Raw genomic sequence first — 15035 nt, 5'->3', positions numbered from 1 at the left:
AGGACAGGGAAGCCTGGTGTGCTGCTGTCCAAGGGGTTGCAAAGAGTTGGACACAACTGAGCGACTGAACAACAACTCATTAAGGGAGTGGAAACTCAGAAGGAAGTCAGAGGACTATGTGAAAAGAGTATTGGACAAGTGTACTGAAGTATGTGTTGTGTGTACATGTGTGTGTATGGGTACTTGTGTGTTGGGGTGGAATGAGAAGAACATAGTGAATTATGACATTCCTGTGGATTCATTATTGTCATTATTATAATTATTATTATTCATTATTTTCTTGTTAACATAGCTCATCCTGATTCCAATCACCTTTCTTTTCTGTGGGTTTTCTGCACTTCCTAGGTCCTTGCTCTGCAGTTTCCAATAGAAAAGTCCTTGAGTCTCCATCCAGGAGAGGTGGCTAGAAAGGACTACTTTCATAGTTGGGCCATCCTGCAAGCACTGTTTTCAAGAGCCTGAAATTCAGAAAGCTGGAGCCAAGGAAGGAGGTAGGAGATGAGGGTGTGAGGTAAACTCAGGGAATAATTCTGAAGTGACATAAATAAGAATTGAGGCAATTTCCACTTGAAGTCACCTTTCCACTCACTAGGCATTAACCATCTGGAACCAAATGCAGCTAATTTAGCATCATGTTGGAAAGTTTATGACATGAAGCACATTTTAGGGCCAGGACATCCAGGTTTTAATCCTTTGTATTCAGTAAATGCCTCTCTTCTGGAATTCAGTCTGCTGTCAGTACATAGGAACTAAGAATAGCGCCAGCTTGTGAGTCACCACTCTTTGCTTTCTTCCAGAACACCGTGGGAAAAGGATGGGCAGACTAGTTCAGATAAAATCCAGTCCCACCCAAATACTCACTGAAGGCTGGAAACAAATCCATTTTTTAAATGTTTCAAAAATTGAATTGAACTCAGGAAAGAGATAGTAAGCCTGTGTTCTTTAGTTTCAACTTGGATCAGAAGCCTTGTTTTGTGTTCTAAGTCTCAAGGCTATCACATTGGGTGTTTTCTACAACCCTTTAGGTTGCTAGGGGGGTTCCCACTTGACTTTAAAGGACATTTATTAAATGATTGCACCATGCTAGGGTTTAGGGATACGGAGGTGACTAACATGTGGTCTCTGACTTTGAGGACGGCATGGTCTAGAGTGGTGAGAGCATAGGTAAATAATATGTAGTTGCTCAGTAGTGTCCGACTCTTTGCATCCCATGGAATGTAGCCTGCCGGGCTCCTCTGTCCATGGAATTCTCCAGGCAAGAATACTGGAGTGGACTGCCATTCTCTTCTGCAGGGGAGCTTCCCAGTCTAGGGATTGAACCTGGATCTCCTGCATTGCAGGCAGATTACCGTCTGAGCTACCGGGGAGCCCAGGTAAATAATGCCTGTGTGCAAATACTGTGTCCCCTCATAAGGGTGCATTGTGTATACACTGCCTCTGGATCCTTTTGTGTATGTGGGCTATGCTAGCGGTGAGGTCTTCTCACTGCCCTTGATGGTGTTGCTCTTGGAAATTCCAGTGCTTCTTTTGTGAAGCTTGAAAGAACAGGCTGAGTCTGTCTCTGCTTGGTTTTAAACAACTATACTTAAATGACATAATATCAGTGTAAACTCAGAGGGTCCTCTGACAATCTTGTTAGTAAGGGGTTGGGTAGTTTTGTTTTGAATGCCTTTCCACTTCCCTTTGGTAAGCAGTCTAGGCTTCCTGATGTCTACTTATGGCCTTTTAGGTGAAGTTACATGTTCTGGCATTGTGATAATAACTAAAGTGAAGTGAAAGTGAAGTTGCTCAGTCGTGTCTGACACTTTGCAACCCCATGGACTGTAGCCTACCATGCTTCTCTGTCCATGGGATTTTCCAGGCAAGGTACTGGAGTGGGTTGCCATTTCCTTCTCCAGGGGATCTTCCTGACTCAGGGATCGAACCCGGGTCTCCCACATTGCATGCAGATGCTCTACCCTCTGAGCCACCAGGGAAGCCGATAATAACTAATGGATGTGTGAATTGTATTCTTGGCCTCCCTAGAAATGGTGCATAGTGAATCCCAAGATTTCTGTTATATAGTTTTAAAGGTAAGCCTAGCTATTGAAGCCTTTTTTCTCAGCAGTGGACCACATTGGAAGTAAACAGGAAAGAAGAGCATAATCGGCAAGAGGGCTATGACCCAGCATGCCATTACATTTAGTAGTATTTTAAAGTATGGTTTAATTTTATTCCCCCATTGTTTGTGGTATGCCATCTGGCTTTATTTGTTTTGTTTACTTTGGGTTCAGTTTCCTTTTATTTGTCAAGTTTCTTAATGTGGAACCTCAGGTCACTGACTTAAGATCTTTTTTCTTTCTATTGTAATCATTTAGTGCTGTAGATTTACCTATAGATGCTCCAGCTGCATCCCAGAAAATTTGATACATATGCTTTTATTTTCATTCATTTGAAAGGCTTTTCTGATTTCCTTTTTAATTTCAATTTGACTCTTGGGTTAGTGTGTTATTTAGGATTTGAATATTTGGATATTTTCCAGACATCATTCTAGTTACTTATTTATTTCTAAATAAATAATAATAAATATTCATTTCTAGTTTGATTTCATTGCAGTCTGAAAATAAACTATTTGATTTTTAAAAAATATCTTACACTTTACATTTATATTTTACCTTAAATACTTGTACACAGTTATAATAGCTTTTTAAATTCTTACTTATTTTTATTTTACTTATTTTAATTGGAGGCTAATTGCTTTATAATATTGTAGTGGTTTTGCCATACATTGACATGAATCAGCAATGGGTGTACATGTGTTCCCCATCCTGAACTCTCCTCCCCCCTCCCTCCCCATCCCATTCCTCTGGGTCATCCCAGTGCACCAGCCCTGAGCACCCTGTCTCATGCATTGAACCTGGACTGGTGATCTGTCCAGTTATAATAGCTCTTTTAATATTATCATTTTCTAGTCTCATTAATCCTGTAATTTCTAAGTTTGTTTCTATTGATTACTTTTTCTCCTGATTCTGGATCACATTTTCCTGCTATTCGGCATGTCTAGTAATTTTTTACTTGGAAGCTGAGTGTTATAAATATTATGTTATTGTATTTCCAAACAAATATTGTTTGTTTTCTTTCTATAAATGGTGTGGTATTTTGCTTTGGCAGGTCGTTAAGTTATATGCAGATTAGCTCGACCCATTCAAGGCCTTATACTTTCCTAGGGCAGGTCTAGAGAACCCTTCACTCAAGAGATAGTTCGGGTTTACTACTAAGATGTGACTCTACTGGTGTCTCTATTGAATGACCTAGGATGTCATGAGGTCTGTCTACTAGCCAATGTCAAATGTCAGGAAGGCAATTTAAAGATGGACTGGCACAGCTTCCTTGAGAATGTGAATGTTTATTTTTTCTTTTGCCTTTCTTTACTGGAGCAGTGGGTATGAATTCTTTTAATAATATTGATCTATAATGTCAAACTGCTTTCTAGAAGGTCATAACATTTTCTACTTCTATCAACAGTTTAGGAGAGTGCCTGCTTCACAATATCCTTGCCAGTATTGAGTTTATGTTAAATAAAGTATAATACAATCTCTTGGAAGGAATATCATGAAGCCATTAGAATCATGTTTTCTGAAAACTAATAACTTGGGAAAACTCTCAAAACAGTGTTAATTGAACAAAAGCAGTACAAAGAACTCTATACACATCAAGATACCACTTTTATATAAAGATCATATGTATATATATACATTCATTCTTTGTTAATATCATTTATCTGTGGATAATGAGATTATGGGTGATTTTTATATTCTTATTTTTAGTATAACTTTTATACTAAAAACTGCTTTATAATATGAGGTATCTGATAAATGAGTGTATAGTAAAGAAAGGGCTTTACTCAGAACATGGAAATACTCAAGGACAAGAAAATCTACAGACATAGAAATCATATACCCTTCACAGACTTTAAGTGGAGTCATGTTTTGCAATCTGTGTATTCATTAGGGGTCCTCTGGGAGGATAGCTGTCTGGGCCACTGAAAATAAAGTCCTACTAACACCAACGAAGATCATGGCATCTGGTCCCATCACTTCATGGGAAATAGATGGGGAAACAGTGTCAGACTTTATTTTTGGGGGCTCCAAAATCACTGCAGATGGTGACTGTGGCCATGAAATTAAAAGACGCTTACTCCTTGGAAGGAAAGTTATGACCAACCTAGATAGCGTATTGAAAAGCAGAGACATCACTTTGCCAACAAAGGTCCGTCTAGTCAAGGCTATGGTTTTTCCTGTGGTCATGTATGGATGTGAGAGTTGGACTGTGAAGAAAGCTAAGCACTGAAGAATTGATGCTTTTGAACTGTGGTGTTGGAGAAGACTCTTGAGAGTCCCTTGGACTGCAAGGAGATCTAACCAGTCCATTCTAAAGGAAATCAGCACTGGGATTTCTTTGGAAGGACTGATGCTAAAGCTGAAACTCTAGTACTTTGGCCACCTCGTGTGAAGAGTTGACTCATTGGAAAAGACTCTGATGCTAGGAGGGATTGCGGGCAGGAGGAGAAGGGGACGACAGAGGATGAGATGGCTGGATGGCATCACTGACTCGATGGACGTGAGTCTCAGTGAACTCCGGGAGTTGGTGATGGACAGGGAGGCCTGGCGTGCTGCGATTCATGGGGTCGCAAAGAGTTGGACACGACTGAGCAACTGAACTGAACTGAACTGAACACTTGGGAACTGGCAAAAGTTGTATAACTGGTCAACCAATGACCATGGAAGGGAGGCAACTTTCTGCCTTGAATTGTTGAATTCATTTTGAGTCGTTTGGACCCAATGCATTGTCCTTGGTTTCCATTTTACACTTTAACATGGAATGTATTAGTTAGTTATTAGGACTGTCATAACAAATGATCATAGATTAGAAGTAAAAATTTATTTTAATTAAGATTTATTTTCTTACAGTTATAGGATCTAGAAGTCCAAGATCAGTGCATTTGCAGGTTTCTTCTAAGGCATTGTTCCTTGGCTTGCCAGTAGTGATTCTTGTGTCTTCATATGTACATGAATGTTTGTGTCCATTTCTTCTTCTTATAAAGACACTAGACATATTGGATTACTCCAAATTGACTACACCATAATGACCTCATTTTAACTTAATAACCTCTTGAAAGACTCTATTTCTAAATATAGTCACATTATGAGGTACTGCGGTTAGGACTTCAACATACGAATTTTTGAGAGGATACAATTCAGGCCATAAGACTAAGTGTAGCTCTTTCTTCAAATTCCTCATGGATGTAGCAGAGGGAGGAAAACCCATTTCTTTACTCTTCAAGCATAAACTCTGGATCCCAAGTGCTTGATGTTGAACTCTGGCCCTCTCACTTAAGAACTCTTTGACCTGAGGGACTTCCCTGATGGTCCAGCGGTTAGGATTCCTTGCTTCCAATACAGGGGGTGTGGGTTAGATTCCTGGTCAGGGAACTAAGATCACACATGCCTGCCACATGGCATGACCTTAAAAACAAACAAACAAACAAAAAAAACCCCTATTTTTAAAAGTACATTTTTAGAAAAAGAAAAAAAAAAAAAAGAACTGTTGGGCCTGGGATGAGATACCTAGCCTCTCTATATTTCAGTATCCTTCTCTCTCAAATGGGAACAATATAAGCTTATATCTCATGGGTTTGTTGTAAACATTCAGTAATTTAATTTATGAAGATCTTGTAGAATAGTGCTTGTCACATAGCCATATACTAGGTATTCAATAAAGGTTAGCTGTTATCATTACATCAAATTATCTCATTCACGTACCTATCTATTTAACACTGTACTTCACGCAGAAGGTATAGCGATAAACACAAAAGATGTCTCTGTCATCACCAAGGAGGATTTTTGCTTCTGAATCTATGTGCCCTTCTTATTTTTGGCAAGGGAGCTTTTGTTCTTCCTTTATAAATTCTGTGTGGAAATACTTTTCTAAGGGATACTGAGCAATCAGAGCATGCTTGATCTCTCTGCCCTTCCCTCATTATTGGCACTGATTCTTTAATATGATTTGTAGATTTAGGGAGAGAGAAGGTCTGAAAAAGAAACCTGAAGTGATAAATCCTCATCTTTTTGTTATGGTTGCTTCTCCTTTCTCTACCCCAGAAACAACACACATATTTATACCTTTTTAGCTGTACTGGACACATTTTCAAAATCCGCATGCCCAGATTGGGCACCTAGATAATGCTGTCTTGTGAGGTTGCGGTATCTGCTACGTTGAGCAGCCTTTTTAGAATGCTTTGATGACTAAAAATATGGATGATGAATCTGTCCTTTGTGCACCAGCTCTCTCCCCTTCATGTGGAACATGTCTTTTAGGTCCTTTTTCAAGCAAAGACTTGTGCTGATCTACCTCATACATTAATTCTAGCTGTAGTAATACTTTGGGAAAGGAATAGGATCCCAAAATAACCACCAGGAGAAGTGTGTCATGAAAGGTCATGGCAATGGGGCAGAAGATATTGGACAGAAGAGTTCTAAAAATAGGGAGCGAGAGATCAAAGACCCAGCAGTAATGAGGAACCGTTTTTGGCTTTGCCTCACACGAGGAGGAGGCAACGTTCCCCAGCCCACTCCTGCGTTCGGCTCGACCTGCCACTCACACCCCGCTGGCAGAACTGCTGGGGCTGGGAGGATGATGAGCACGTTTTTCTGTCCTGGGTGTGAACTGCCTTTGTATCATTTTGATGATAAGTGTATTCAGATAATGCTTAAAAGCATATCAAAATAAGCAACATCATGGAGAATTTTACCTTATTGCCACATTCCTAATATTGCAAGGACATCAGACATTTCTGAGCAGGGATACTTAATTTCACCTTTCTTTTGGAGCAGTTCTTTAGATTTTTACAAGCTAGAGTTGATTTTTCATTGTCTCCTGACAACGCACCTGATGATTAAGTGTTTGCAAAGCTAAGCACTGAATTTTATGTGCATGCACTGCAAATTGGGTCAGTGGGTTCAGCCACGTCAGATCCCATCAGCCACTCTGTGTGTTCCGGAGGACCAGGGTATGGGCATGTATAGCTGCAGGTGAAGAAACTGATTTTAAATATGATGTTCAATGTTCTCCCTCCATAGATAGAATTTTGATGATAATGTGGTAGGCAGATTAAAACATTAAAAACACGGGCCCCTTGAATGAATTTTGGGATATGATTTTATGTGTGTGTGTGGTTTTGTTTCCTCATTCCATGAACTAGAGAATCAGAAACTCTGAGATAAATCCCGTAATCTAGAAATCAGTTTCCTCCACAATAAAATAAGCTTACTGACACTTGGCTTAGAGATGATAAATGTGCGGAAGTGCTTACAAACTGCAGGGCTGTACATGTGTTCCTTTTAAATCACACGGCTGTCAGAGAACTCGTCTGTGCGTTCACGTGGAATCCACCCTTACCTCTTCAAATACGCTTCTTTTCATTCATTCCAAAGCTGTTTACTTCACTCCAGTGTGCTGGGCACAGGGCCAAGCACCAAAAAGCACTCAAAGATGAATCATACCCAGATCCTGCCCTCAAGGAACTTAGTGTAGAAGGAGGCATATAAAACACCGAAAAATGCATTGCTTGGTTTTTAAAATTTAGCATAATTGACTGCATCCTTGAACAAAATACCACATTTAAAAAATGATTTAGCAGTCCCTCTTAAATATTTAAATGATAAAGTCTGTGTTAATGAACATTCATTAGTCTGCTAATAGACTAATGAATATGTGTGCTATTAGTCAAGAATATGGAGAAATGCCTGTGAAACAAAGGTATCCTGACTGAAGACAGGCGATTTGGGGAACTGCAGTGATTAATGATGACTGACAGTGCAGTAATCCCAGCCCTTGTTGAGGGATCACTCTTCATTAGGCTCCCCAAACCACAACTGATCAGGAATTTGATTCTGTCTGGCCCTAAAGCCAATTTCTCCATTTGTTTTGATTCAAGGCTTTCCTAGCCTGAATCCATAAGTAAACTGGTCCTTTTGTTTAACATTTTCACTGCAGTATAGTTAACAAATCTCTGAAAATAGAGACAAAGTTGAGATTTCTCCAGGAGACTGGGAATCCTAAGATTTGTGCAAGGGAAGTGTGCAGTTATAATCCTGAAAATTATGCAATTTGTCATCAGTGTAATGAAAAAAGGATATTTGATAAAATTTTTAGCCCTTTGAAAATCACAACAAAATCTTAACTCTTTTAAAAATCTAGCTTAAAGCACATTCTCGGTCAGGATTATGACTTCAAAAATATGCATTGAATAAGAATATGAAAGGCCTTCTGAAAATACAGGACATGATTTTGATCTTCCTGTAAAAAAAAAAAAGCTGCTTTAGAGATCAGAAATCTCATCATTCCCTTTTCAGGACAACTGTGAGGGCCTGTGCATTGGTCTTGCGTCAGTCTCTCCTTCAGACATTAATAGATTTAAATCAGTATGGGAGATCTTAAATATGGTCCTGAGGAAAAAGAAGCTATTGTGAGCTCAGAAAAGAGGAATGTTTCATGTAGGGCTTAGAATAATGGTAGAAAACGATTAGGGGTATCTGGGTGCTAGCTAGCACTTAACTAATGAGTTCTGCAGAATGGTGAGAAGAGAAAGGCAAATGCTGTGTGAGCAACAAGTAGAACCTTCAGATGAAGATGCTGATGGTAGGCAGAGGGCTGGGTGAGCTCCTCAGGGCAAGACACTCAACTCAGAGCCAGAATCCTCAGGAAGTTCTTCCACAAGGAGTCCTCCAGCAGACTGGTCACAGTTTCTGACCTACAAGCATTCTGACTAAAATGTCTCAGAAGAAGGAGAGTCTGGATCTGCATCCCATGTCCAGTCACAGTGCATATGGCATCCTGTATTGCTTAGCTGCCCATTTCCTCTCAGGAAACTGTACTACCAGTATTGCCTTCAATTTCTGCATTCAGTCAGTTCACACAACAGGTATTTATCAAGCCTCTGGATGGCGCAATGGTAAAGAATCCACCTGCTAAGGCAGGAGATGCAGGATCAATCTCTGGTCAGGAAGACCCCCTGGAGGAGGAAATGGCAACCCACTCCAGTATTATTTCTGCGTGGAAAATTCCATGGACAAAGAAGCCTCGCAGGCTACAATCCGTGGGGTCTCAAAGAGTCAGAAATGACTGAGCATGTATGCCTTTCTTTCTTCTTGGTCTCTACCATCTTCTGAGCACAAAGAATCTTTTCATTCCTCTGACTTCTAATTTGTGCTCTTACAAAGTGCAGTGAGCTTCCACAGACCTAAAATGGGGCACCTTCTGCTGGTCAGATCAGCAACGCTGCCCTTAGAGGGTGGCCTCTGGGCCCCAGTGGCCTCAGGCAGGTGTTTACAGTTAAGGATTCACTGATTCTCACTAAGCACCTTAAATGTTATCAGGAGGTCCCAGAAGTTTTTGTCTCCAACTGGCCAGTGATTACAACTCTTTCAGACCAATTTACTTTAGGAATAAAAGAGTTAGGATTCATTCATTCCCTGACTTTTCTGGTATCTACTGCTTTAAAACAAAGTATTCCAAAAGATAGTAACCTAAAACAGAAGCCATTAAATTGTATCTTGCGGATTCTGTGAGCCAGTAATTTGGCCAGGACTCAGCTTCTATGGGGAGAAGGCAATGGCACCCCACTCCAGTGCTCTTGACTGGAAAATCCCATGGATGGAGGAGCCTGGTAGGCTGCAGTCCATGGGGTCGCTAAGAGTCGGAAACAACTGAGCAACTTCACTTTCACTTTTCACTTTCATGCATTGGAGAAGGAAATGGCAACCCACTCCAATATTCTTGCCTGGAGAATCCCAGGGACAGGGGAGCCTGGTGGGCTGCCGTCTATGGGGTCACGCAGAGTCGGACACGACTGAACGACTTAGCAGCAGCAGCAGCTTCTTCTGAAAGAAAAAGATTCTTCTGTTCCTCGTGAGGTGACCAGGTCACTTAGGGGTACTCAGCTGGAAGATGGCTGGCCAAAAGGGTCTAAGATGATTTTACTGACAAGTCTGTCACCTTGGTGGGGGTGTGGAATGTGAGCTTAGCGGGGACTGTCTACTGGAGCACCAGCATAGTCTCTGAGTTTACTCTGAGACTGTCTACTAAGACTGTCTACTGTCTCTTGCAGCGCTGTAGTCTTTGAGGAGACAGACTTCATACATGGAGGCTGAGCAAGCATCGCAAGAGAACCAGGGGAAGGCCGTAGGGTGTCACCTCAGAGGCCATGCAACATTACTTGTGCAGTATTCTGTTGGTTACAGGTGAGTCCTAAGGCCATCTCAGACTCAAGAGGAGAGAAACAGGATTTATTTCCAGGTTAGAGGCCACTTTGTAGAAGAGCTTGGGAAAGATTGTTGCAGTTGTTCACTGTTGTTCAGTTGCTCATTCATGTCTGACTCTTTGAGATCCCATGAACTGCAGCACACCAGGCTTCCCAGTCTTTCAGTAGCTCCCAGAGTGTGCTCAAACTCACGTCCATTGAGTTGGTGATGCCCTCTAACCATCTCATCTTTACTGTTGCCCCCCTCTCCTCCTGCCCTCAATCTTTCCCAGCATCTGGATCTTTTCCAGTGAGTTAGCCCTTCGCATCAGGTGGCCAAAGTATTTACAGTCTTCCACTTTGGCATCTGTGTCTCACTTATTTCCTGCTCAGACTGCCTGTACCTGCTTCTTATCTAGGAGTCAGTTACTGTGTCTACTCAGAAGCTAAACTTCTTCCCTCCCTTTCTTTCCCTTGTCCCTAGTCAAGATGTCCACTCCAATAAGAACTTCCCAGAGACACCTAAACTACAGGACAGAGTAAAATAGGTGCTGGTGGGAACCAGCTGGCGGGAGCCCAGGAGAACATGGGTCAACAAGGAAGGAATAATCATGATGCGAAGAATTAAGAGAGGTCTCACTGGGGAGCTGGCCATTATGCTGAACTTCAGACAAGTAGAATTTTGACAGATTAAGAGTAGGGGAGAAAGAGATGTCATTCCTACATGAGCAGAAGCACATAAGTGTAGAAAGATGTGTTGTATAAGGAAAAGCTAATACTGCTAAAGAATTCAAACTTCAGACTCTAGTCACTGAGAAGCTAGCTTTTAAAAGCAGTGCTTTACGATGCTGGATGCTTGGGGCTGGTGCACTGGGACGACCCGGAGGGATGGTATGGGGAGGGAGGAGGGAGGAGGGTTCAGGATGGGGAACACATGTATGCCTGTGGTGGATTCATTTTGATATTTGGCAATAAATTATTTTTATAAAAAAAAAAATAAAAGCAGTGCTTTAGGAAGATGACTCTGGCAACAGTGTGGAAGATACCTTGGAGAGGTGAGATCTGAGGAGAAAAAGATGGCTAATCTCTGTAAGGGTTAATATTATCTCCCTTTGAAAGGAAAGGAGAGAGGGTTTTCTCTCTTTTCTGGTCTATAAGAAATAGTAACAGTGACTCTTTCTCCAGACACGGTGGCATGAAGAAGTCTGATTCACCACATTCAGACATGGACACTTCTTTAGCAAAGACTTGTCCAAATGTATTTGGACTGGATACTTGATAGGACTAGTCATCTCCTTGGGATTTCATCTTCCCACCCTCCCTCATCCCAATGAATCTGTACCTCAGCAACCCTTCAATTTCACTGCCTTCAATTTCCCATGTCCACCCCAAACCCTTGCCCTAGTTAAAAAGTCTAGACTTTGTGCTATTTCTTCCGTCATTCCCTCAAACTCTTTGTGGCAACCACAGAGAACTCCTCACCATTCCTGGCATACCATACCCTATTTCACTGCCTTGTCTTTGCATATGATCTTTTCTCTACCCAAAGAATTCTTTTTATCACCTCCTCTTCCACCAGGCAAAATTCCTTGCCATCAATTAATACCAAATTGAAATGTCACCTCTGTGAAACATGATGCAGTAGGCTGCTACCTGTTGGTCTCCTGTGATGTTGTGTCTTCTACCATAGCATCTGTCCTACTATAGTGTTATGTGCATTTCATGTTTATTTTGTGGATTAGATTGAGCCCTTTAGAGGAATAGACCATACCTTATCGTCTTTGTATCACTAGTGTGTCTCATAGGAGTAGGTGGTCAGGAAATGTTACAGCAAGGAAGGAAGGAAAGTAGGAACTTTGTTAGACTCTTGCTAATTTAAATGTTATAAATGTCAGTCTGTGTCTCTGATCTAGAAATTCTGATACTCTGAGTGAGCAGGGAGCTGTTATCATTCTATGCAGAACAGTGGCATTTAATTCTGCTCAGAAGAAGCTGGATTTCTGTTGACACAAGTTATCGAAGTAATCTGGAGAATTAACCAGTGAAAACCAGAGGTCCCAGAGTGCTAGAGCTCTATTCACAAGCCTTGTTTATTTCTAGCAAACACTTTCCCAGAGGTGTCATGAACAGCCTATTGCCGTGTCTCTCACACCCCAGTAACTATTAAAACTGGCAATGTTCTGCCTGGTTTCAAAGCAGCACAGCAGCCCTGTGTAACCTGGGTTCATCAGTAATATTCTCTGAGCTGAAAGGCTGACATTCACAGGTAGTTTAGGTCATTGTCAGCTTCTGTGGTCTCCTTTTAAAACCTAAGGTCACACATTCATAAAAGCCTTCCTGACAGTGTGGATAATAGCAGGGAACTCAGCTTACACATATACTAAGCCCTAAAGTATGCTCCGTGGGCAGAGCTCAGCTTACTTGGGAGAAATTTGTTTGCACAGGGTTTCAGAGCCTGCGTAGATAGGATGTTTTCCCTTTTACCAAGAACACTGCCATGACCTGCTTTATATAACCAAGGCAGTGCTAGCAAGTTGATAATGGTGGTGTTTTCACTACACGTAGAGTATATAGACTAATGCTACATGTGCCTTCCTAAGCTTGAGATTAATGTAAAGGTGCTCATGGAGGACCTTTAAATTGTACCTGTTTTTTAATTACTCCCTTGGGTTATTTTCTGGTCTTATTAAACAATGGTAGGTAAAGGTGTAACATTTTGCATACTTCTGAGTGAAACGTTTTGATTTAATTTTATGCCTCTCAGTTTAAGTATCAGATGTTTTCACCACTGAGGTGACACATATGTGAAAATGATAATTTTAAAACCTATAAATTATTGGTAATTCATTCCAACACCAAATAATTCTCCCTTATAGCTGTCCTTTGAAGAGGGAGCCCACCTATTCCATCCAAGGATCACTAAGGTCTTGAAGCACAGTGATTGGTGAAGGGGGGGCAGGGCGTGAAAAAAGTGGACTTTGGACTGCTCACGGCTGACTTATGTCCTAAAGCTACCACTTATCAATGGGAGCTTCCTGGCCTCAACTTTTCTAGGGATCAGTCCCTCATCACAGATTTGTTGTAGATAAGATGATGTAGCCCTTAGAATATGCTCAGTAAGGGTTAGTTGCTGTCCTTTCTTCCTTGACAGGTCAGTAGGGCTGAGGAGCTCATACTAAGCAGACACGTCAAAGTAAAAAGTTAAGAAACAGTGTCAGTTGGGTATATCCAAAATTAGGATATGTAAATAGGATCCAATTGACTGTAATTTGACTTGCAGATTCTCGGGAACACATTTATTATATCAGTTCTTCTCAGTTCAGTTGCTCAATTGTGTCTGACTCTTTGTGACCCCATGAATCACAGCATGCCAGGCCTCCCTGTCCATCATCAACTCCCGGAGTTCACTCAAACTCATGTCCATCGAGTCCATGATGCCATCCAGCCATCTCATCCTCTGTTATCCCCTTCTCCTCCTGCCCCCAATCTCTCCCAGCATCAGAGTTTTTTCCAATGAGTCAACTCTTCGCATGAGGTGGCCAAAGTACTGGAGTTTCAGCTTCAGCATCAGTCCTTCCAGTGAACACCCAGGACTGATCTCCTTTAGGATAGACTGGTTGGATCTCCTCCAAGGGACTCTCAAGAGTCTTCTCCAACACCACCGTTCAAAAGCATTAATTCTTCAGCACTCAGCTTTCTTCACAGTCCAACCCTCACATCCATACATGACCACTGGAAAAACCATAGCCTTGACTAGACGGACCTTTGTTGGCAAAGTAATGTCTCTGCTTTTGAATATGCTATCTAGGTTGGTCATAACTTTCCTTCCAAGGAGTAAGCGTCTTTTAATTTCATGGCTGCAGTCACCATCTGCAGAGATTTTGGAGCCCCCAAAAATAAAGTCTAACACTGGTTCCATTGTTTCCCCATCTATCTGCCATGAAGTGATGGGACCAGATGCCACGATCTTAGTTTTCTGAATGTTGAGCTTTAAGCCAACTTTTTCACTCTCCTCTTTCACCTTCATCAAGAGGCTTTTTAGTTCCTCTTCACTTTCTGCCATAAGGGTGGTGTCATCTGCATATCTGAGGTTATTGATATTTCTCCTGGCAATCTTGATTCCAGCTTGTGCTTCTTCCAGCCCAGTGTTTCTCATGATGTACTCTGCATATAAGTTAAATAAGCAGGGTGACAATATACAGCCTTGACATACTCCTTTTCCTATTTGGAACCAGTCTGTTGCTCCATGTCCAGTTCTAACTGTTGCTTCCTGACCTGCATATAGATTTCTCAAGAGGCAGGTCAGGTGGTCTGGTATTCCCATCTCTTTCAGAATTTTCCACAGTTTATTGTGATCCACACAGTCAAAGGCTTTGGCATAGTCAGTAAAGCAGAAATAGGTGTTTTTCTGGAACTCTCTTGCTTTTTCGATGATCCAGCGGATGTTGGCAATTTGGTCTCTGGTTCCTCTGTGTTTTCTAAAACCAGCTTGAACATCTGGAAGTTCACGGTTCACATATTGCTGAAGCCTGGCTTGGAGAATTTTGAGCATTACTTTACTAGCGTGTGAGATGAGTGCAATTGTGCAGTAGTTTGAGCATTCTTTGGGACTGGAATGAAAACTGACCTTTTCCAGTCCTGTGGCCACTGCTGAGTTTTCCAAATTTGCTGGCATATTGAGTGCAGCACTTTCACAGCATCATCTTTCAGGATTTGAAATAGCTCCACTGGAATTCCATCACCTCCACTAGCTTTG

General features: G+C 41.5%; 1 long non-coding RNA gene across 11 annotated transcripts in view; it reads left to right on the top strand.

Annotated features, from left to right (window-relative positions):
• Positions 1 to 15035, top strand: part of LOC147375705 (uncharacterized) — a 94659-nt gene that overhangs the window by 10029 nt on the left and 69595 nt on the right. For 8 of the 11 annotated variants that reach the window (XR_015160367.1, XR_015160364.1, XR_015160363.1 and 5 more), the window contains 2 exons: positions 346 to 491; positions 10148 to 10280. This is a non-coding gene — a long non-coding RNA (uncharacterized LOC147375705). Of the gene's footprint in view, positions 1 to 345; positions 492 to 3990; positions 5111 to 10147; positions 10281 to 15035 lie in introns of those variants that run through there. The other 3 variants (XR_015160370.1, XR_015160373.1, XR_015160372.1) reach the window with 2 other exon arrangements.

This window comes from Bos grunniens, chromosome 3, assembly GCF_055505025.1.
Source record: "Bos grunniens cultivar Pamir isolate PY7600 chromosome 3, Bosgru_T2T1.0, whole genome shotgun sequence".
NCBI classification, from domain to species: Eukaryota; Metazoa; Chordata; class Mammalia; order Artiodactyla; family Bovidae; genus Bos; species Bos grunniens.
The sequence above is the reverse complement of the archived record's forward strand: the minus strand, read 5'-3'. Positions and strand labels throughout refer to the sequence as shown.